This window comes from Thermobia domestica, chromosome 10 (genome assembly GCF_964235325.1).
Source record: "Thermobia domestica chromosome 10, izTheDome1.hap1.1, whole genome shotgun sequence".
Classification (NCBI taxonomy): Eukaryota; Metazoa; Arthropoda; class Insecta; order Zygentoma; family Lepismatidae; genus Thermobia; species Thermobia domestica.
The window spans coordinates 141,951,283-141,977,391 of NC_137463.1; the positions used below are offsets into that span (position 1 = coordinate 141,951,283).

General features: G+C 33.8%; 1 protein-coding gene across 6 annotated transcripts in view; it reads left to right on the plus strand.

Annotated features, from left to right (window-relative positions):
* LOC145662754 (NF-X1-type zinc finger protein NFXL1-like) overlaps positions 1–26,109 on the plus strand; it is a 582,971-nt gene that overhangs the window by 446,827 nt on the left and 110,035 nt on the right. The gene's annotated exons all lie outside the window — the stretch shown is intronic.

Sequence of the window (26,109 nt, forward strand, 5' to 3'; positions counted from 1 at the left end):
GGCTATCAACCTCGTGCTTATATATTAAAGAAATCTGACGGTACAGTTCTCACTGACACGGATAGCATCTTAAATAGATGGAAAGATTTCTTTGACGATTTGCTTAACACGCAACCAAAAACTAGTGTGCGTGGAGAAAAGGAGATACACACCGCAGAACTGTATATTCCAGAACCCAACCGAATAGAAGTAGAAACCGCTATAAAGAAATTAAAGAAACACAAATCTCCGGGTGTAGATGAAATTCCGGCTGAGTTAATTTAGCTGGAGGCGAAAAATTGTGGAACAAGATACACAAACTCATTCTCCTTATCTGGAATAAGGAATAATTGCCACAAGAGTGGAAAGAATCAATCATTGTTCCAATTCACAAGAAAGGCGACAAAACTCACTGTAATAATTATCGAGGCATTTCTCTTCTGTCAACATCCTATAAAATCCTTTCAAATATTCTATTAGCAAGACTGACCCCATAAGTAGATGAAATTATTGGAGATTATCAGTGCGGATTTAGACGAAATTGATCAACTATCGACCAAATATTTACCATTCGCCAAGTACTCGAAAAAAAAGTGGGAATACAATACCCCGGTACACGAACTATTTATTGATTTTTAAGAAAGGCGTACGACTCGGTTAGGAGAGAAACATTATACAACGTTCTTACAGAACTTGGAATACCGAGAAAGCTAATTAGGTTAATTAAGATGTGTTTAAATGAATCCCAAAGTAAAGTCCGGGTAGGAAAATTTTTGTCCACGAGCTTTCACGTCGAAAATGGCCTGAAACAAGGAGATGCGTTGTCGCTATTATTATTTAACTTCGTTCTGGAATACGCTATAAGGAAAATCAAAGATAGCAAGCAGGGCCTAGAGTTGAACTGTATTCACCAGGTTATGGCATATGCTGATGATGTAAATTTAATAAGGGATGATAGCAGAACAATAGAAAGAAATGCAGAGATCTTATTAAACGCTTGCAGGGACATGGGTTTAGAAGTAAATGCAGAGAAAACTAAATACATGGAAGTGCGTCGGGACCGGAATACAGCAAATTATGGATGCGTTAAAATATTAAATAATACTTTTGACAAAGTGGATAGTTTCAAATGTCTGGGATCAATATTAACAGAGGAAAATCATATTCACGGAGAAATTAAATGTCGACTAAAAGCAGGGAATTCGTGTTACTATTCGGTTCAAAATCTCTTGTCGTCGCGAATTCTGTCGAGGAATTTAAAGCTTAAAATATACAAAACGATAATCATGCCTGTTGTTCTGTATGGCTGCGAAACATGGTCACTTACTCAGAGGGAAGAACATAGACTAAAAGTATTTGAGAACAAGATCCTGAGACGAATATTCGGACCCAAGAGGAACGGGAATGGGGAATGGCGGAAACTTCATAACGAGGAACTACATAATTTATATGGTTTACCCAATATTGTTAGGGTCGTCAAGTCTAGGAGGCTTAGGTGGGCGGGTCATGTAGCTAGAATGGAAGAAAGTAGAAACGCTTTCAAAGTCTTGACTGGAAGACCAGTCGGAAAACGACCATTTGGAAGACCTAGGCGCAGATGGGAGGACAATAGTAAGATGGATCTCGCAGAGATTGGAATACAAAGTAGAAGCTGGATGCAGTTAGCTGGATCAAGTTGTCTTTTGTTGGTAGTCGTCTTTCTCTCAACTTTTCTATTGAGTCGATATTATAATTTCGTTGCACATTATTCTTAATTACTAGATCTAGTTGTTCATTTCAGAGGATTTTGATGCTTTTTTAAATTGTTTTCCCTTTATATTGAAAGCTAATTCTGCTAAAAACTTAGAGTAAAATTTAAAAGTATCAACGAACCTTAAGTGGATTCTATTCTCTTTATCTATCTTGATATATTTTATGCCATATTGCGAATGTTCACGATTTATTTTATTTTATTTGTGTGATAAGCTAACTCCTTAACAAAGAGATGGATGTCATAACCATTTACATTGTGAATAAATAATGGAATAAAATTTCGATTTCGATTGCTTAAATTGCAATTGCTAACAGCAGCACTTTTTAATTTTCCATTTAAATGATCATGCTTTCTCAGTTTTGCTTTATTATTATCAATTTATGCAAACACTTTTTCAGTTTTTTTTTAAATTTTCTTTTAACTTATCTAATATATCCTCTTCATTTATTTATTTATTTTGAAAAATTGTATCTTAATGTGAACATCTATTCGTTTTTCAATAAGTGGCAGTAAATAATTTAAGGTTCTCTCACATATGTGTCAGTTATTTGATTAGTTATATATTTTTTTCTTCATCATTAATTCGGAAATTCATTTCAGCTTCTTCTTCATATATCTTTTTTTATTTCTATTACTTTTCTCTGTAACATTTCAACAAACACTTTTGTAACATCTAATCCAATATAGGTAACATAGCTTTAATAATCTCCATTTGGGTATTTGATATGATAACAAAAATTCATTGAAAGATACTTTTCATATTTTGTTGTTATAAAACAGTTGTATTCTATTTTGAGTTTACATAACCAACATTCAAAATTAACAGTGATTGTAAATGGAACTCTTATGATCTTTACAATATAGCTCATGTACTTTAATTGGTTTTTGCTTTTAGAGCGTTTCTTTATACATATATCACCAAAATGTCATTTTTCAGTATATTTGTTAATTTGAGTTCTTATTAATTTAGAAAAGCCTTTATCCAACAATAGTAAAAAATACAGTGATACTTGGACAGAATACAGAGCTTTTTGGACAGGAGAATATAGAATTTTTAGCTTAATTCTTAGCTTCAAATTTGGAAAATATGCTCAGAAGAGCATGTATTAGGATAGGACGGCATATTCTTTTGGGAATTTTTAAAAGAAACAGACTGGAGGTTTTTTGAAAGATAGAAATTTAGAATTTGGAGAAAGTCACCTCAACCCAACCATATATGCTTGACTACGCCGGCTTTACGTCGTTTGTAAGTCTTGTCGATAATTTCTTGATTAGCTAATGAGTGTATTTTCCAGGAATCAAACTTTTATCATCCCAGAGCGTTGGTACAAGTACCGGAGTCTCATCTTCCGCATTATATAAGTTTATATAATACATAATGTAGTAGGTCTTAGAACTTCTGCCAAAAACACGCGCTCTCTCTGAGCCTAGCTCGTGTGTCTGTACCTTTAGTTTTACGCACGACTTAACAGATTCTAAACCCCTGCTATGATCACCAAGTCCGGAAGTAATCGTTTCTCAATCATTCGTTTAGGCTTGATGAACAGCTGTTATCCTTGAAAAATCGCCAAGGCGAGATGATAATTTGGTTAGAGTGGGAGGAATATTTGAAGGTCTTTTTAGCGTTATTACAGATTATTACAGCATATTACACAAGAGAAATCTTGAATGAACATAATTTACTTTAATCGCTCACACCTTTCATGCAAAAACGTTCGTTGCTTCTTTTAATTTTGAGAATAAAATAGCAAACACACAGAGTAAAAGAGAAAAGGTAAATTGAATGTTTTTTTCTTTTTTTTAGGCTTATCGGTTTTAACTAATAACCGATCAACAATCGAAGCTTAATCTCTGCTTATAAATAATGCATGTAAACAGATTATAAAAACAAACATAAACACTTTTCATATCACAGTTCGCTTATTATTCATTTACAATAATAGCCAATAGTGAATCGATACTTGATCAGTCTGACGATGTGAATGACATGTTCTCATACTCCCTAGAAATGTGATAATATCTATCATTTTGTGCATAATACATTAAGATGTTGCTCGAGTTTACTTTTTGTGATTTGAAGTGGATACACATTATATCTTTCATCATAACTGTAAACGTTTATTGACATATCTACCTCCTTTTCTAAACTTCGGTACATCTGTTAATTGAACAATAAAATTCAATACCATCAGTATTTCTTTTGTAATTCACTAAATATTTGGTGACAATGTGAAGGTCTCTCGTAGTAAGAACACTGGTCTACATAGATGTTTGATTTGATGTGATGACTATCTTGAAACTTTACCTTCAAACTCTTCCATTTCTCATAAAGGCATTCGTTGACTATTCTAAATACATTTATCTAGATGAGTTACTTTTCACTCGTCTAGATTATATCATCTAGATTGTTGCATATTTGGAAATACAGGCCGCCTGCTCATCTCTCTGCTTGTAACTGTTTACTACATTTTGCCCACGGTTGCCATTACATTCGAAAAGTTATGTTCACAATTTCGATTGACTTGTTGACTACTATTAAAAGTTTCAAATCTACCTTCACTATTGTAATTACCATTACTTTTATCTTGATGTTGACGCTGATTACTGTTTGAAGTTTGATTGAAATTTCAATTACTATTATTATACATGCAAAACTTTCCATTACGTTTCTTTTTGTAAAACCTTTTTCATTATTGTTGTTAATTCAAAAACTGAGACACAGCTTTTTAAATTTTCATTGTTATCTTCACTTTCACCTTGCACTACCTTCGTACTGTTCACACTTAACGTGTGCACCACTGCTTTGTGGTGCTCTACGGAAATCGTCATAGATCCCGCTTAAATTCGAGAATCCCTCAATTGACTGAACGCTACCAATAAATTGATGAATGCTATTGGGGATACCGCCCATCATGGCAAGTTGGTACCTTTTCAGCAATAGGGTAACAATATGTGATAGAGTTATCGTTGAATCCTCAAATTCTTCCAACGCCTTGAACTGATAGTAACATTCCTTTAGAAACTGTACGACACTACAATACTTCTTGGGATAGAATGGAATTGATCTTAGATTACGTAAACGCGTTGCTTTAGTAATAAGTGATTCAAATGCTTGAAAAAATTCAAACTGCTCGTATGAAGTAAACCTTTGTCCATGCAATGTAAACTACATCGTCACACTTCCTTTCAACATCGTGGGTATAATTCATAAATAATCAGTACGTAGTATGTCCGCGAACTCCATTTGCTTTATTAAAGTCTTCAAGAAATTGACTTGCAATTTTAGTCATTAAATTATTAGAAAAACTAGTAAGTTGATTAATATCCTCTAGCTTTAGCTTACCTTTATAAGTACATTCGTCACTGTAACTATTAACTCTAGTACGTTTATGCAGAATACTTCCCTTAAGTACTTTTATTGTACCCTTGCACTTAGAACTCACATCGTAACTGTCAGAGGCACCTGTTAAAAAAACCCATCACTGAATCTCCTTTCTTGTTTTACGTTGAAATTTAAAAATGGTGCGTGAAGAGGTTAAGAATGAATCTGCAAAAGTGAGTGAACAGCTGAGTCAGTTTAATGCAAGGGTATATGCCATCTCTAATGATTTAAGTGATTTCCGTAGTAAAGTGCAGTTAGAAACAGAAGAATGTCGCGCAAATATCAAAGAGTGCAAGGAATTAGTGATAGGGGAAATAGCTAGTGTAAAGACAGAAATTAAAAGGGTGCGTGATGATATAACTATATTAGAAAGTGATATTTCACACCTAGATTCTTCTACTTTTGAAGTGAATGCGGAACTGAGTGAGAAAACAAATGCAAATGATTTAAGGTGCACTCACACGAATATTGATATGCAAAAAATATTGATAAGTTAACTGAAAGTTTACGAAATACAAGATTGTCAGCGACTTGCGCAGGACGTTTGGTCAGCCATGAGGCGCGAAGTAGAACAAGTGAAGGAAATATCGAGTGCAATTGAAAATAAGTTAGTACAAGTTCTGAACGCAGTGAATGCTTACGATGTACCATTAGAGCTGCATCAAGGCGATTATTTACAAAGTGAACATGCGCAAGAATGTTTAGAATTGTGTATGCAAAACTTGTGAACGTTGTGATAGATTAACAAGGAAATTGCAAGTGTTTAAAACGGAAGAAAGTAAATACAAGTTAGCAATGTTATGATGAATAGTAATTATAAGAATAAGGCTAATAACGATGTATTTTATTATGAACTGAAAGTAAATATCTATACAAAAAACAAGATAGACTTTTCAACATAATTGTCTGTTCCATTTTAGTTTTATTAACCCTAGGAACATAAAGATATTTTTGGGTTACATTGAACACCAACGGGGGCCTCTGAGGCCCACAATATAAAGTTCATTATTTCTCACGGAAAATAATTTATCTTGCCTGATATGAACTTGGTATGTCTAAGACAACATATATTTTTATTCTCTATTATTTGTACGTTTCTAAGTACAGTGTTGCCAACTATATGTGTGTAATTGTTTAAGTTGCCATTTTTTTTATTTATGTCAGTAACTATGACCTATTTATTTTATTTATTTGTGTTCAGAAACTATCAAACAGATCAATAGCAACTTAGTACAGTGTAGTATGTGTACAAAAGCGGCTTCTAAAAGCATTTTGGTGCTGGTACTGCAAAGTAGGGTAGAATGGGGAAGAGTGGAGGTATACTTCAGTCTTTCAATGAATTTGCGATTAATCTTTTATACTGCCATCCCGGTTATCCTTGGAATGGGGAAATTCTTTCAAATTTTTTTTCCGCGAAAAGATAGATAGCGTGAGGGACGTTCATTGAATACTATACTGGATGTCACCAGAGAAGCAGTGTTGCCAACACAACGTAAGTTACAATTTTTGTAGTATTACAACGTCAGGCTTTTGCAGCTACGGAATGAACATGTAAAACGTAAGCAAACAAGCTACGACTTGTCTGTCAGGTTTGTAAACCAACACCACTACAGCATCATGAATATTACAAGGAATCCATTGCAAGAAACGTACCACTGCTTCCATGTGTTCCATTTGCATTATCAAATAAAATGTTCAAATCACTGTCTTTTGCATCAAAATCTGACAGGGTTATTTACACCTTGCTATATCCGAGCTCACAACCTTCTATGTTAGATTCATTTAAAAATTCTTTCTCAATTGAATTTTGGCGAAGAACACGATTAGCCATTGTTCCAATGTTGCTGCAGATTACCACATACAGTCACGGTCACAAAATAACGAACTGACAATTTGCTATGAAATATGAGTTTGCAGTCAGTGTTGCAGGCTGCTGATTGTAGATTCTATGATTAAAATACTTGAACACCAGAGATACTTGAAAAAAATGAAATGAAATCATTAAGTTTTACGTCCCACGGTTATGCCGGTTAGGCTAAAGGAGACGGTGATAATGAGAGATGAGTGAAATGGTGGAATGAAGAAAGTGGGAGGAAACGGGAGAACCCCGAGAAAACCCACGAGCACGGTGTTCGTCCACCACAAAGTTCACTTGGCGGGGGCTGGGATCGAACCCGGGACCCCAAGCACCAGAGGTGGACGCTCTACCACTGAGCCACCGCGCCCCCCTAGAGATACTTGATATATATATATATATATATATATATATATATATATATATATATATATATATATATATATATGCGATTCTAATATAAAATGACATATTTAGATGTTAGTAGGTTTGAAGGAATAAACTAATAGAAAACAAAATATTTAAGTGCCAAGAAATAATCAGAAAAAATGAATATACTAAATTTTTATAATGTGTAGTTGGCAACACTGCACCAGAATAATAGCTCACAGTGCCCTGCATGTTGTAATACCAAAATTGTTTCAAAGGAAAATAAAATAAATAACCAAAACACTGGAATATAACACTTAGCGTATGCGGTGAATAGCCCCTTTGTACAGTTCGCGACACAGAAATTGTTACAAAAATACTAAGTCCAAATTAATAGCAAACTCTTGCCCCGTTTTCTTATGCATCCAGAAATACATGTCTCAATCGATTAGTTGCTTCTAGTACGATCCAACTCCAACTCCTCTCGTCCTACACATCTCCTTATCTAAAGCACTGAGTGTGACGTAGTACATTCTTTCCATTCAGACAAAAAAAAAAAAAAAGAAAAATCAATTTTACAATGTTATAGCTCTAAAACAGTCTTTTTTCATTCGTTTGTTCTAAAATATCTTAAGAACCTAAATTTAAAGAAAAAGTCTCACAATCTTCCCATAGCTTCATTAAGACCTTTAGTTTCATTCTTTCCCTTCTTTAAAGACTGCAAGCTAGTAAGATGCTCCCTAAGAAATCTATGGAAATTGCCAATAACCGCAGTAAGTTTTGCGCTTCCTAAAGTCTGTAATGCACGCACAGAGCTCGAGAATATCTACTGACAGAAATGAGTGTTATTCAATGATTCATTTCATTTCTTTTCAGTAATTGCAAGCAAATGTTCCAGGCCCGTCATTTGGGCAGGACAGGAGGATGTAATTCCCCCTCCCTTGAGCTTCATAAATACATATTGTTTGATCGAATGTATAGTAATACACTAATATAAAAGTGAAAATTTTTTGTCGGGGAAGACTATCCCCCCAAATAAAATCTAAAATGACACTGCTTTTAGCAACAAACATATATAGAGTTACGATAGCACAATGCTAGAGAGCTTACATTTGGTTTCAAGAGTCGAAGGTTTGATCTCAAGCCATATGAGTTCCTGTACGACATTGAGAAAAACAGAGAGAGATTGAAATATAGAGACAGAGAGGAATGATTTATATACACAGATTTAGAACTCGGGAAAAATGATCGGACAGCATTCGTACTATGACGAAAATTGTAATTTTGTGAAACAGAAGAAGGGAAAGTTTCGAACTGCGAGGATCACATTAGGCAGTTGTCGAATTAAGGTGGAGAACATTTTTGAAACCGTCAGATGATTACGAATGGAGAGAAAGATCTTGAGAACTGAGGAATTAAGAATTTAAAAAATCTGCAGCTTCCGAGACGGGTTTGTAACCGCGAACCTTGTAGCTATCGAACCATGACTTTATATATTCTGCTACGGAGAACTCTGTACTCATTCACATACGTTTCCTTTAGCTACGTTGAAAGCTAACTTAATGGGATATTCCAAAATTGACTTGATGGATGCGCCGTTCTGATAGGATATAAACCTCTTGTAACTAAGTTACAATGTGCATAATGAACTTCTTCTTGTTCAGAACACTTTTTAAGGCAGTAAAATTCGTTACTATTGTGTTAATTAGGTTACATTTGATAGAACCATCTGATAAAGTAGTGCCAAACCCTGTGCGTCATTGTCTGTTAGGTCAATGGTTGATGTAAGTTACTCCTGCGTGTATGGTGTGAGCTTCGAATCAAGACCATTCTTATTGATTATTTTTCTTTGAGCTACGCTTATACTGTGCATTCCACAAGTTCAATTTTGAGGTAATGTAGTCACAGCTAGTTTAATTCGAAATAATTTTCAAATATGATATTTGTTATTACATCCGTTCTTTTACTTGCGATTTTTCAAACTTGATATAAAATCTTACAACTTAAATTAACTCATTTCCCTACGGCATATCATCATGAATGTTTGTTCAACGACGACAGTCAGGCGTTAATACAAAATTCAGTTCTTACAGTAATGTATGTATATATATATATTTAGAAAGTTTGACTCAGAAAAAAATGTACAGTGTAACATTGACACTTGGGGGAATTTCAACTGAATTTGCTATACGTATAATTTACCATCTCAACAATCTACTGTGAAGACTAAGACACTGAAACCATTCCAGGGAAGGAAAGGGGTTACAAGTTAAATTAGTAATAGAATACGAAAAATATTGGTGTCAAATTCATAGTTGTCTGGTTCGAAGAGATGAATAGTGGCTACCAGATGGCACTCCTCACTTGTTTGTAGCCTTGCATAAATGGAAAATTGTTTTAAAAGTATATTTTACATTCAAGTATGATTGTTAAAAAAAGCTTGTCGTTCAACATTATGTTTTATAATTATTTTCTATTGTATTTCTTATTTATAATAACATATGTTCTATATATATTGTATTTTATGTTATACGTTTCTTAATTACATTTTACGTCTTACATTTGAAGCGGAGCTTATGATAATTCAGAGGAGCAGCGATAAACGCATAATGCAGACCTTGGCAATCCAAAGCTCCTCCCCTCGAAATCACTACTTTTCTGTAAATTATATCTAGTTTTAGAGATGATGATAGACATTTTAGTAAAATATGCCCTCAAAAAGCCTTGTCTACGCCCCTGCAAAGCAGTGAAAATTTTAGAGAGCGAGCAGTTAGTAATGGTTCCCCAGAAGTTATATCTTCGATAATTTCGAGTGTGATATCAGTATTTGTGCATTATCATTTTTCACCCGCAGTGTATTGAAACGCGCTAATAAGGAACTGCTCTGAAGTCTTCACTGGTTCCCCCTAAGACCTCATGCCAATAGGGTCAACCTTCGACATATCCACATCTGAAATATCACCTTTTACGTCAGTGATACCGGAAACTATCCATTCGACTCAAATATAGAATATTTTAGATTATTTTTGCCTGTCACTCTCCCATTGTCAACTCCATGTCAACCAAGGCTTAATTTGGATTTATGCAGCATGCACAGTGTCACTATTCATTTTTGCACATGAATTCGACACTAATATCGTTCGTACTTGACGTCTTTTACGTGTCATCTTCACCTCTTGGTAGGGATGGTTTCAGTGTCTCGTCCCCATAACTATGGAGAAATTTCAACCAACGTAAATATAATTATAAATTACCATTTGAAAAATAAGTGTACAGGTGACTTTTTCGGAGAGAAATTCGTTAACTACTTTTTCGATATCAATGTATTGTCTTATTTTGCTTTCCATGATAAAAATTGCCAAAGGGCTCAACTTCATCCGCACAATTGTGCTATGAATATAGGTTTTAGTGTTTTAATTCACTGAATGCTCGCTTAGATGTTGCTTTCGTCACAGGAACAGTGATACTGTTATAAAAGGAAAAACGAAATGAAATATTTAAGTTTTACGTCCCACGATTATACCGATTACTTAATGGGGACATTGATGGTGAGAAATGAATGAAATCGTGGAATGAAGAAGTGGGAGGAAACTGGAGAAACCCGAGGAAACTCATATACACGGTGTTTGTCTATAATAAAGTTCATTCGGCGCGAGCGGAGATCGAACCAAGGACCCCGTGCACCATAGATAAAGTCATAAAAGAATAAGCGTCTAAACAAATACGGAACAGTACTATCAATAAGAGTTATATAATATTAGATCTTTAGTTATTTCATTGTAACTTTCAATCAATCTTGTTCTTCATTATTGTTCGAAAACTTAAAGTTGTTGCTGCAAGAACGTGATAAATCTTTTCAGTAGACTTCACAGTTTATAGCTCCTTCACGGGGATGCGGCACAGGATCGACACGGCACAGGATCGACACGGCATACGACCGACAATTCAGCTCAGAAACCTGTTTCGGTCCTGTGCCGTGTCGATCCTGTGCCGTGTCGATCCTATGCCGTGTCGATCCTATGCCGTGTCGATCCTGTGCCGTTTTGCTCTCACGCCGCTGCTCTGAAATAATTTAACTTTTAATCATGTGCCTAAAAAAATAATATTTTTATTATCTGTTTAATCTTTGCTCTTACAAATTATAAACTCCTGTCGATTCTATGCCTGTGCAAGTTATATGCATAGAATACGTACGATCGAAACGGCATAGAGCCGACACGGCATAGGATCGACACGGCACAGGATCGACACGGCATAGGACCGAAACGGCACAGGATCGACACGGCATAGGAACGAAACGGCACAGGATCGACACGGCACAGGATCGACACGGCACAGGATCGACACGGCGCAGGACCGAAACGGCATAGGACCGAAACAACGCACGATCATCCCCACTGCGTAGTATCTATAAAACCAAATATTTATTTCTCATAAAAGCAATCAGAGACCTGTCAATTGATTTTAAAATATAAGAATTATAAGATATTTACTATATGAATATTAATAATTGTGAGTGACAAAAGAATGATAGTGCTAAATGGACAAAATATAATTTCTTGTGTGCTTGGTCAAAAGCATTTCTATATGTATGGAATACTTATATTTATTATTATTATTATTATTATTATTATTATTATTATTATTATTATTATTATTATTATTATTATTATTATTATTACGTTTTAACTCGGTTTGAAATCATGGCCTGATTCCACTAGAAAGCGAAAGCCATGAGAAATGTAAGCTAAGTAGTAATATGGAATACTTTTAATGTTGCTCACTAGAGGAAACATGCTCGCATGTCTTCTCGTCTCGATATCGAGACCACAAGAGACTTTTTTAATAAGAAGCTCAGTTGGGAAGTAATAACTGAGCCGATGGCTCGAGCCGGCTCGCTCGGGGTGAACCATCGGCTCGAGCTGGCTTGGTTGGATGAACCATCTGCTCGGTTCGGCTCATCTGGGCCGAAGGCTCTTGCTGACACGGTTCGGTGAGCTGTTGGCTCGGCTCACTTCTCGGTTCGGGTCCATAGTGAGTGAGCTGTGAGCCCAGCTGCTCAAGTTGTTTACAATTGTAAACCCGGGCCGAACAGTTTTGAAGATATTTGGCCAGTGCCCTATAACTTTTAACAATGTTTGGCTCGAGCCCGAATACTCAACCTAAACCCTCAACCCAAATTCACAAGCTCGTGAACAATATCCTTGACTCCTAGAATTCACGACTACCGAGGTTAGCAATCAACTAGTTTTTTAGTATTCAAACACAGTTCTTTCATGTTTAAACACAGTGTTGTTATAATTATAATTATAATTATTATTTATTATTATTAATAATAATAATAAAAGTTGTACTAGTAGTAGTACTAGTATCATTGATAACCTATATTGTCTATGCAAGATACTTGAAGAGAATACTCGAAACTACAAACCAGATTTGGTTCGACTCGACCCGAATTCGAGTCGAGTTGGAGGAAATTTTTCGAATCGCGTTCAAAGATGTCTGTTTTTAGTCGAATCGAGTTTCAAAGAATACTCGCTCGTACTCACTCGTGCCCATCGTAGGATGACCACATTCTAACAATCGAAAAGTAGGACACAAGTATAATAGTACTGTATATGATATCTTACTGCGTCGGCAATACGCATATCATTATTTCAATTAATGTTAACCTTAAGTTAATGAACATTTTTGTTAAGAAGAAGCACTGAACAAAATTATTAAAGGAATTAAACACAATTCCAAATGCTTTGATGAATAACAAATTGGTTTATTTTATGAACGTACAGTCAAAGTTCGTGTTGGGCTAAATAATAATAATAATAATAATAATAATAATAATAATAATAATAATAATAATAATAATAATAAATTTCGAAGCGTGGTATTATTTTAAGAAATGAAAGAAAATTTAGACCGGCACAAAGGAACTTCTATTTAACTTGGTTAGCATCACTGTCATAAGTTCAATAAGAAACCTTTCCTATTTTACCGATATCTCAACAAGGCCTTCTCAGTAAAAGCGATGTATTGTAAAAAATGGTTTGTTGATTGTTCTCCATCCCTAGTCTTCTGAGGAGTGTTAAAAAACACAGCGGTTCATCATTCAGGAAAAGAGTGTGTTTGATTCAAAATATTGTGAATAAAGAATGAAACATTAAGATATTGCAAATAAATTAACTCTGGACATTTCGCAGGACATTTTAAAGAAGAAGGATATTTCTCGATTTCCTAGACATCTTCGCAACACGCAGGACAGCTCTTTGAAAAACAGTACTGTACTGCGAAAATCAGTACGTCTGGTTACCCTAGCCCATCCCTACGAGTAACGCAGTATGGCATTTTAGCCAATGTTACCTTATATGAAAATATTCATAACTTATAGCTGTCAAGTAAAAATGTGTCCTTGCATTTACATAAAGCAATTCAGAAAGGGCAATAATAATAATAATAATAATAATAATAATAATAATAATAATAATAATAATAATAATAATAATAATAATAATAATAATAATAATAATAATAATAATAATAAATGTACTGAAAGAAATTTTGAATTTCCGAAGATCACTCTGATTACATACTTGTAATGCAAATATAGATAATGTTCTCTAATTTCCAGTCATGAAATGAAATGGGTGAAATATTGACATACATTAATGAATAGACACCCTTTTTGGTTAACAGCCAAATTTAATGTTAAAATTTAATTTCAGAGAAAGGCAATTTTGAAAGCGAATTTAACAAATCTCACTTTTATATATATATATAAATTTGAAATTTAACAAACTTTAAATTTAATAATCCAAATCGAAGTTATAACAACAAAGCACTAAAAAGGAACGAAAAGGAATACTGAACCGCTTCTAGTATTACAACAGATATGAATCTGGTAATAATTAATTTTGGATTAAAAAAAAATATATTATGACCGTGAAAGGATTTAATCTTGTTAAATATTAAAAGCTGATTCAAGCCTCCTTTCCTCCTTTCTGTGCACGAATAATAATTATTTAGAATGATTTTCTAATAAGCCACAAGTAGTTTACAACATTTAAATAAATAATGAAAACAAACAAAGTGTATAATTTTAGTGATACTTTAAAAAATATACTCTTGTTGTTTTTAAACTGAAATATTACATTTTTACGCTTTTGGCTAGAATTGCTTTTGGTCTCGATTTCTTTTGTTAAAACCAAAAATATAAATTTCTTTTGCATACAAAGTGGTCAAATCTATCTAAATTATTTTTAAAATGATTTGAACAACCAGTTGATTTATTAGAATAAATAATAATGGTTATTTTGCCTCGGCCTTGGCTATCTATGAGAAGAGACTTTAAGGGATAGTAGGAAAAATTAGAATGGTGTTTAATTTTGTAATGACTAGTCATGTGAAAGAAGAGATTTAAAGTTTGAATCGATAGAAATTTGTCTCATTAAGCATAAACACATATACATATAATTTAAGTAACACCACTGAATATCAAATTGCTTAAATATGTTGTCGATACGTACAGGAAATAAATATATACATATTGGACAAAAGTATACAAATAAAAAAAAATAATTAATAAAAAAAATACAAGAATATTTGTAATAAATTGTCTGGATTAGACATAACACTCTTCAAAACTCTGATGAAAATAATAGTTTTTAATTTGATATAAAAAATAATAATGAAACAATACAATTACATGATCCGTGGAAATTAATGTCCATTTATAGAATAAATCAGTTAGATAAAAAAAATCACAGTCTGAAAATCTGAATGATATAAGCAAGTTTATAGTTTTTGCACTTTAAAAAAAATTATTGAATACTTAATTCACGTCCTGGGAAATAATGTTTATTGATTTCTAGAATAATTAACTTGGAGGTCATTCCGCCAACACATGATTTGGTGTGGAATTGCCGCAAAAAGGTGGTGGAATCAATAGTAATAACAGTGGGCAAATGACACAGTGATGTCCATCGCACATCTAATAGTTTGTTCAATACAAGGAAATGGAAACGTCTTACCTCGAGTATCTTCATAAATCTTACATGCTTTTGATGTTCCATGAATATGATGAGGGCTGTTTTCTCTAGTTGTCCCACTTCTTTCTTAGGAAACTGTGCTTCACCATTACATCTCGGATCCCGAAACAAGGGTCTCCTCATTGTCTCTGGTCTTTTACCGGTATTAATATCCTGGTTGCATTTCGTTCCTCTTAAATTTCCAACCCACATCACTGAGAACCTCTTTTGATTGAGTTGAGTTGATATACAGTTGATTTCACTTACATTAAACATGTGGACACAAAATAGAAAATGAGCCACTACCACTGATTCATTAAGAAGAATTTAAAAAAAAAAATGTTCGTTAGCAGAGTGAATATATATATATATATATATATATATATATATATATATATATATATATATATATATATATATATATATATATATATATATATATATATATATATATATATATATGTGTAGAGTTTGCAGATATGTGAATTGTCTCGGCACCCGAATGAATCTCTCGCAGGATACCACTTTAAAGTTATTTAGCCAATCATATTGGCTGTGCACTTCACTTAACTACAATTTAAAAAAAAATGCGTGTATGTGTGTGTAGTTTCGTTATCACTTGTTTGTCCTCTAGTGCCACGGAGTTCGAACTGACTGACTTCTCCCGGGTGTTTCTTTTTCAATTTTCTTCTTTTATTTTAAAAGTGCAAACTCGTCGTTGTATTGGTGGCTTATGTCCCCCTTCTAAAAAGTCCGTTGGAAGGGTGGCGTTGTTTCCACTAGATGACAGTTAGTTCTGGAGACCACTGTCCACTTCTCTGCTTCTTTCTTTCTTTCTTTTTTTTTTTTTTTAAACTGGAGTGGTGTGCTTTCTTCGTAGCCAAAGTGCGAAGGAACGTTTCTGGCCTTTTTCAGTGATGTGGGTGGTCGGCGCGACCAAGGAGGAGTAGAATACAACCAACCGTATTTTCTGGAACTCGCTGGCAAACGGTTTTCGAAGATTAAGAGAAGGGATGTTTAACTTATAAAAAAAAAATATTTTGGCTTTCCCAAACAACATTTATCATAAAAAATATATAGAATAATAATTGCTCCGTGGAGTGATTGTTACATATGACTGAACTCAGTATGATGTGCTTAGTGCCTGAATAAAACGAAAGCTCGATTTAGGGGCCATTCAAAAATTCTGTTGCCCTTGATCCAAAAAATCTAATATATTTCATTCAATAATAAAAAAATCTTGTACGTCTTACATCTGAAGAACTACATATAGTGCAGCCAAACCAAAACTATCACTTAACTCAGCATGATGTGCTTATTCCGAAAGTAATACGAAACCTTGATTTAGGGACCGTCCAAACGTTTGTAGCCCCTGATCCAAAAAGTCCAATATATTTCATTCAATCAATAATTTTATTGTATGTCTTATATATGGAGAACTACATATAGTGTAACCCAACCCAAGATATCGCTTAACTCAGTGTGATGTGCTTATTGCGTAAAAAATATGAAAAGTCGATTTAGGGACCGTCCAAAAATGTTGTGGCCCGTTATAAAAAAAATCCAAAATATTTAATTAATCGAAATTTTTCTTGTACTCCTTATGCCTGGAAAACTACATATCTGGAGAAAACTCGATTTAGAGACCGTTCGAATATTTTATGGTAACTGATCCAAAACTTAATATTAGCCAAGATCATAATACTTTGATCCATTTTTTAGATCATTCCTAAAATTCTTGTTTTTATCCAATCTTTCTTTTAAACAGTATCACTCTCTTTGTTCTCAATTTGAAATTTATCAAGCAATTATAAAGCATTGCTTATTATCCAATTTGTATTCGGTGTAGAGCTTCAATTTTCTCAAAGTTTCAAATAAGATAATAAAATATGATTTACTATCGGAATTCGTGTCAGGTATTATTATTACTTTTATTGGTGTTTTCCTTTCTTTCAATTGTTAAAACAAGAAACTACCTTGCACTGTCGTAAAATATGTGCTCTTTTCCAATAGCATAATAAGTGCTCATATAATTTTGAACTTTAAAATTAAGGATTGAATCAGTACAAGAAGTACAATTTGGATAACGAATGACTTATAATTGATGTTTAGTGGCGTACTGAAGTAAAGGGATTAAGGATTTTGAAACCCCCCTTGAGCAAGGTATTATGCAAAATTAAGCACGTTTATCATATTAGCACGTTTATATATATAAACACTTGATATATAAACTTGTGTTCCTAAAGCCCCTGAACCCCCTAAACATTTGCGTAGAGTACTGATTGTGTTTCTCTTATTATTTTAACCGTTTTATGCTTTGAACGAAATTTGGAGTGCAGGAACCCTGTGAAGGTGACCACCTTTACTATAAAAATTTCTTTAATGGTTCTTAGTTTTTCTTCAAAACAATCAATAACGAACGAAAAATAAATGATTGAGTTTGATTTTAAATCGAAATTTGAAATACCACCAAAAAGTTGGCCCACCCAACCTTATTTTGTAAATGACTCGTAATAATTTTCAAAACAAACTATTTCCTCTTCAAACCAATCAATAAGAAAGGAAAACATGTTATTAGCTTGAGTATTGAATCGATATTTAAAAGCAGAAAAAACAGTATGAAGTTGACCACCAAATGTATCCTGGAAATAGATATATTTTACTGGTTGTTTTGAAACAAGTGATTTTTTCTTCAAAATAAGCAAACCGCCCCGAAACAAATCACCTTCATCAACATTATTTCTTAATTATATTCTTATGTTTTTCGAATCAAATTACTTTTCTTCCAAACAAGCAACAACAAATCCATATCAAACGATTGATTTTGGTCTTGAATCGAAATTTGTAAGTAAAGGAATCAGATTGAATTTGATCACATTCTAAATTTATTTTGTAAATATCTTTCTCTATTTTTTCGAAACAAGCGATTTGCTCTTAAAATCAACCAATAAGAAACGCTTGTCTTCGGTTTTGATTCGAGACTTTAAAGTGGAGCCAATATGAAATTCCATCACCCATTTCTCTTGAAAAGACTCTTTATGTTTTTCGAAACAGACTATTCTTTTTCAAAATAATTAGTAGCATACGCATATCAAACAATTGATTTTGATTTTCAATCAAAATTTTAAGTGGAGGAACAAGGGTAAATTTGGCCATATACCAACTTTATTTTGTAAACATCTCTTTATGTTTTAAGAAAGATACGATTTTTACTTTTTTTCTTCAAAAAAGTCAATAACAAACGAAAAACAAACGATTGGCTTCCGATTTCAATTCGAAATTTGAAAGGAGGCAACTTAACATAGGTGCATTGCTTCGCTTAAAAAAAAAAAAAAATCCAAACGCAAATTCTAAGCCTACAGTTTTAAAATTGCAGTTACATGTACATACTTCAACTTAGTATACATAAAAAATTACAGCATTATAAAAATATCAGACAAATAATATTATTTATTCGGTATTGAAAACCTCGAATCAACTATTGGAGTTATTTAGCGTATTTTTTTTAATATCACAAAATTAAAGGTGTATTTATTACGGCATGGATATATTACGCACAATATTTTTATACAATTTGTATATATATATATATATATATATATATATATATATATATATATATATATATATAATTTTTTAAAAAATAGACCATTTAGAATTATTTATCCTTACAATTTTTTATATCCACAAATTCAAGGTGAGGGATATGCGATATTGATATTTTCAGAAAGTGTTGACCACCCTACAGAATGTCGATCCTGTGCCGTGTCGATCCTGTGCCGTGTCGATCCTATGCCGTTTCGGTCCTGTGCCGTGTCGATCCTGTGCCGTTTCGGTCCTATGCCGTGTCGGCCCTGTGCCGTGTCGATCCTGTGCCGTGTCGATCCTATGCCGTGTCGTTCCTATGCCGTTTCGATCGTATGACGGTTCTCTCCTATATATCCTTGAGAAAATAATTGTTACTTAATATTGCGTAATTATAAAATAATGTATTTTTTATTATTTCGATCGTATGAAAGTTCTGCTGTCGATCCTATGCCGTGTCGATCCTGTGCCGTTTCGGTTCTGTGCCGTGTCGATCCTATGCCGTGTCGATCCTACGCCGTGTCGATCCTATGCCGTGTCGATCCTACGCCGTGTCGATCCTATGCCGTGTCGATCCTATGCCGTGTCGGTCCTGTGCATGTAACCCTCCTTCACAACTTCTGTTTCATCTAAGGCTAAAGTAGTTGCATTTTAGACATTGAGGAAAAATGTGAAATTATATAAAAACCTCCAAAGTGGAATTACGAAACTTCACTGGGCCCCTTTTAGCTGTAGGCCTCCCTCACCACACTCCCGTTAGTTACGCCGGGTGCATGATACAGTATCGCCCTTTTAGGAATATTTTCTAAGGCAGTACGAGGTTTTTGCTTTACTGCTATATGAATTGAGTTGTATTTGCTAGAACTCTTTTATAAAGGGAACGAAAGATCCTATACTCAAACACAAATTATTTCTTTCAAAGCTCTAATGAAAAACGAAACGAACCGTCGTATACATGTTACGTTTTTGAAGAGAAAAAGAGCAAAACATTGATTGCACAAAAGTATAATGGTATCATTTGCATGAAAATTTATAACTTATAAAAGGTGTTGGTCTGTTGGATGAGGGGATAGTAAACGATAATGTTCTGCTGGTGGTCCTACCGTCGAATCTCCTCCATTCTTGTTTTTTTCTTTTAGCTACACTGAGTTTGTGCATTCCAGATCTTCAAACTTGAACCAAATCTAATCCAGTTAGTGAATTAAAACTAGCTGACATTATTTTCAAATACGGGACGTTATTACATGCTTTTCATTAGCTTACAGTACTCATACTTGATATGAACTCTTCCGTCCTTCATTTAACTCATTTCTTGACGTGCTTTGTTACAAAAATTCATCAATCATGACGGAAAAATTGCTTTACCAGTTAATGGTGACTACTTTGAAAGCAAGTGCAAAATATGAGAATTAAACCTGTCATATCTCTAATTTCGTGTGGAGAAGAAACAAACTTGTGAATTAAAGGTTTAAGAACAATTTAAGTTATTAATATAAACTTTACCGAAGATTATTCACTTATATCATCATAAAAGAAATATTAAAGTCGTTCTGAAACGAAGAAATATAACACAACTTTGCAAGCGGAGGCAAAGAAACCTAACGTAACAAGACTAAAGACGAATCATTTACGGCGTAGTGATCGTGGTTGAGTAGTCAAGACACTCCACCAGTAATCTGGAGGATCGTGGTTCGAATCCGCGTCGGACTATGTTTAACTGCTAAGTCAAGCCAGATTTTCCGAGCTGAATTTGTGGGTTTCCACACCTTAAGGCGATCTACAGAATGAGAACCGATAGATCTTCCAGTCAATGGATCCAATAATTCAAATACCTTTTCTGAGTTTGATGGCTTATTCACACACAAATAAGATCTCTTGAAAACATTAAAGAACTTCGAAATTTTCTTGTCAACTGTTGAACTTAAATTTGTTTGTTTTAGAAAAACCAAATCATTTACTTTTACCTTATATTTACTCTCCTGTTGTAAGTTAAACTTTTTGTTTCGCTTTTGTATTATCTTTTCTTTTGAAATCTGCCATTACCAATTTATTATTCCAATTTTCACTATCGTCATCACTTGTTTCATTTAGAAAAGTACCAAAAGGTTCGAAAATTGGTTTTTCAGCTCTAATATTTAAATGCAAACTGGCTGGACTAACGCCAAGACTGCTCGAAACTGAGTAGTTCAACAACACAACAACTTGTGGTATGAATTTTTCCCATTATGCATGATCGCCTCTACAAAACAACCTAAATAATCTATTCATTTCCCGACGAATTCTCTCGACTGCGTTCGAAGAAGGGTGATAAGGAGTCATATAAAAAAATTAACACCATATTCTTCCATTTTTTGTTTGAAATATTTTGAAACAAAACAACTTCCATTGTCTGCCAGAATTGCACAAGGTATTCCTAGATGTACAAAGTACAAGGAGTCTAAACATTTAACAACACACTTCGTAGTTGCATTTCGAATTGCATAAAGGACAAGGTATCGAGTAAAAACGTCCAAACCAGAAAGTATAAATTTACATTTTGATGGAAATGCCACAAGAAGTCCAATTATATCGATCGAAATCAACATTCTAGGGGCCTTCACCTGTATGGATTCTAAAGGTCTAGCTGGTGGTGTGGTATCAGCTTTAGTTCTTTTGCAATAGAAGCAGTCATTAATATAACTTATCACATCTCGCCGCATAGATTTCCAATAACATGTTTCACTAATTAAACCTAACGTTCTTTCACATCCAAAATGTCCACGATTTTGTGCAGGTCTTCAATGACTAAATTAACCAAAGACGGTCGGACACAAATTCTCCAATTGTTGGGAAAATGAAAGTCCTTGTACAACAAGACTCCGTTCTCTAGTTTATAAAATTTTTCCACATTTCGATTTTTAATTTTGCTATAAAGATCGTCCGGTTTCTCTAACTACCTCATAATTTTATCATATTCAGGATGTTCCTTTTGTTTCTCGGCTAACTCTCCTGGTGTGAGTTTTCTGAAAAATGAAGGAAGAACTTCCAAATTTTTTATGTCCAAAATTTCATTAGGAGGGGCCAAAACTGTTCTAGAAAGCGCGTCACTGGCAACGTTCTCTCTGTCTGAAATATGTATAATCTCCAGGTCAAACCCTTGTAATTCTTAACTCCACCGAGCCAAACGAGAATTCCAATGATGGATTCTATTTAGAAACACTAAAGAGTTATGGTCCGTATAGACTTTCACATGATGCCCATATAAGAAATGTCCCCATTTATGTATACCAACAACGATGGCATACGCTTCCAGTTCAGTTATGGTGAAATTTCGTTCTGCGCTGTTCAAAGTTTTACTATTAAAACCAAGAATGTGTTTATCACCATTTACCTCCTGAAACAGTATATTTCCAACCGCTACTAAGGAACTATCTGTTACTAAACAAAAATCATGATCCAACAACGGGTGATTCAACACTTCTTCAGCTAAAGATTCTTTTAATTTGACAAAACTCTGTTCGCATTCATTAGTCCAAACCCACTTTTTATTCTTTTTCAAAAGTTCAAATAACGGATTAGCCAAATGAGCAAAACGATAGACGAATTTTGAACACCATTCAAACAAACTTAAAACTCGTTTTAACTCTTACATTTTTAGGACGTAGTAATTTTGTAATTGTTTCAACATACGATGGATCCTTTTTCACGCCTTTAGGTGACACCACAAAACCAAGAAATTGAAAACTCGTATTACAAGATGATGATTTTCTCAAATTTACAGTCACATTAGCTTCTTCTAATTTTGTAAACAACAAATTTAAAATCTCTAATTGTTCATCAAAAGAAAAAATTGGTACTGAAATATCATCCAAATAGGTTACTAATTTATTAACTAAAGCATGGTTTAACACAATTAAAAGACATGTCATTAATCCTGCATCTCCATTAGAATAACCAAAAGGAATAGAAGTAAATCTGTACATTCTTCCATTCCAGGAGAATGCTGTATAATCTCGACAATTTTCAGAAATTGGAACTTGCGTGTAACTTCCCACTAAATCAATATTCGTTACATGTTTAGCACCTTGAAACTTCAACAACAAATCATCAATTTTATTTAACTTTAGTTTTATTTTTACATGCGAAATGAGAACTGTGAGATCCACTATCACTCTCATTTTATTGGTTTCTTTTGGAACACAAAAAATTGGATGAGTATGTATCGAGACACAAGGTTCTATGACTCCGCATTTTAACCATTCATCTGTTTGAGAATCTATATGTTCTTTAAATTTATAAAGTAATGTATATTGTCTTTTCACCAAAGGTTCATTCGTATCTACCTCAATTGTGTACTCAAACTTATTGCAACGACCAGGAGTCTTAAAAATTTTCTTATGTTTCAGCAATAATTTGAACAACCTTTCTTTCTCTACCTTAGATAATTTAGCTTCATTAACTTTTTCCTGAATTTCCGAAATAGAAGCAAATTCACTCTTTGACTGATTAACATTTGCGCCACAAACTACAACTCTACTTAACATATTACAATGCGATTGTCGGATTTCGTTATCAATTTCCGAAATTTGTTGTGAATAATATTCAGACAAAAATTTATCCTGACTGGCAATTTCTAAATTCAACCCTTCCATTTCTTCTTCATTATTACAATAATTTCGAATTTTAGTGTAAATATGGTCAGTTTCAACAACATGATTTATCCACACTTTCTAAACTACGTTTTTCACGAATCAAATTATTTATTATGGGACATTCTAGATTTATCTTCCAATCTCAAATAAACATTCCGATTCATCGTCAGTATCACTAACGATTTTTACATTACTATTATCAGCTTGAAAAACAAAATTTACCTTTTGCTGCTTTTCATTTTTAGTCAATATTTTAGTAACCTTAATGTTGTTGTCTGCATTACTCAACATAGGTACAGTTACAATTTCTTCTTCCTTTTCAACAATGACAGAGATACTACCAAAATCTATTTTAGCCTTAGACTGAGTAAGGAAATTTCTCCCTAACAAGCATTCTGTATTTAAATCAGAGACAACTAACACACGTACGTCAAAAGCAATGTTCCCTATTTCGATACATAATACAGTTTCACCTTGCACCTGTTTCTTTTTCTTCCCAGAGAAATCTACCAACAAAATATGTGGAGCAGGTCGCAAGCGAGGGTGGGAAATTACAGACGCTATTCGTTTCCATGCCTCCAAAGACAATAATGTAACAGATGCTCCAGAGTCGCACAAGGCAACAATAGATTGGTTTAAAACCTGTATCATTATCTCAGCTGATCTAGATTGATATTCTAAAATTTGGTCATCATCGCTACTCTCTGATGAATCAACGTCCCAATTGACCACATTTACTACATTTTTGCCAATTACATCAAATTCGCATCGAGAATTTTGTTTGAGTGCATTTTCATTTTGAATACATTCATTACCTGACTACATTACCAACTCTACCAACCACACTCGCGTTGGAGAGCGTATTTAGTTTAAATTATGTTCTTTATTTTGTGGAAACATGACCTTTGGGTTAAAATAAGGAAATTGTGGTACAGATTGACAATATGAGGGCACTGATTACTGTCTATTCATAATTTCATTATAATTACTGTTTACGAAACTAACCTTTTCATTTTGATTCGACATTGCTTGATCGTAGTTGCCGTCATAATTATCGTTACTTGTACTTCGACCCCGATCGTTATCGTTACCTGCAACATAATTGTTCTTACGGTTTTCCCAATGAAAAATTTTCTCGTTCCCATTTTCCTTTTGATTTGATCCTTTAAATTTTTGTTTACCTTTATTCTCACGATTTCCATTTTTAAATTTACCCTTTTTGTTATAGTTCTTATCATTACTTTTGACTTCGTCTACCTGATTAACTCATACAGTTCTACTACGAAAGTTATTTCTATCTCCGCTGTTCCTATTGTCGTAATACAAAGCCTCAAGATTTAGTATAGCCGTTACAAATGCAGTAAAATTTAAATTTGGAAACAATGCTAACTGTCGTCTGTAAGAAATGAGTAAGAATTGCTTAATTGTGTTCACAATAAATGTTTCCGGTATGGAAGATGACAAACCACGTATTATATTAAATCTTTTCGAAACAAAATCAGTAACAGTACCGTCGGTTTTCGGATCAAACGCTTGAGATTGTAACACTGACAACTTACTCGCAATAACCTGTTCAGTAGCGAACTGAGCTTTAAATTTTTGTGTAAAGTCCGAGGATGAGCCGAACGTACCTAATCTTGACTTATACCATTCACGTGCATTCCCTGTAAGAATGAATCCTAAAACATCTAATTATTGAGATTCTGGCAAATCTACAGCATGCGCGGAGCTTTGAAACTGCTCTAAAAACGAAGTTGGTGACTCATCATCATCCAAACCTGAAAATTTAGGGAACATTTCAATGTCACCATAACGTAATATTCGCCATTTAGCATTTCTCACATCACTCCTATCGGATTTTCTTATTTTTATTCGCTTTTTTAGCCCAGTTATCTCACTAGATGAACTAGAATCCGTTTGATTAGAACTACTACTTTCTTTCCCACTACGCTTTGACTTATTACTACTTCTATCGTCATGAAATATATTCGATCTATTTAACTTACTTTCACTAAATAATAAATCACGTTCGTTCCCGTCCTTATTTACATTCTCAGCTAAGAAAGTTAACTGCGTTTGAGTTTCATCTACTTTTATTTCCAATCCTGACAACCAATCACTTATTAAAGGAATATCCTGGCTCATGTTAATTACATCTATGCCTTGAGGAACAGTATTTTGGGATAAGCTATCAACCCTGTGGTGTAGCATAGCGACATTTCTTTCTAATTTATGCGTAGTTTCACTCACTAAGACTAACGTCTTTTCTTTATTTTCTAAATTCTTTTCAAAGTTACTTACTGACTCTTCAATAGATTCAATTTTTTCTAACGCTTCGTTTGCCTATTCTTCACAGGCGCCTAAATTAACCGTAATAGTGTCGAGTTTTCCGGTATTTTTAACCGTTTTAGCTAATATATTCTCATACTTGTCGTTCAGTTGTTCATATTTTTCATTTATCTCTCTAGATATTTCTTCATACCTAGCCAAACATTCCTTTTTTACCAATTGGAATTGTACTTCAAACCTATCAT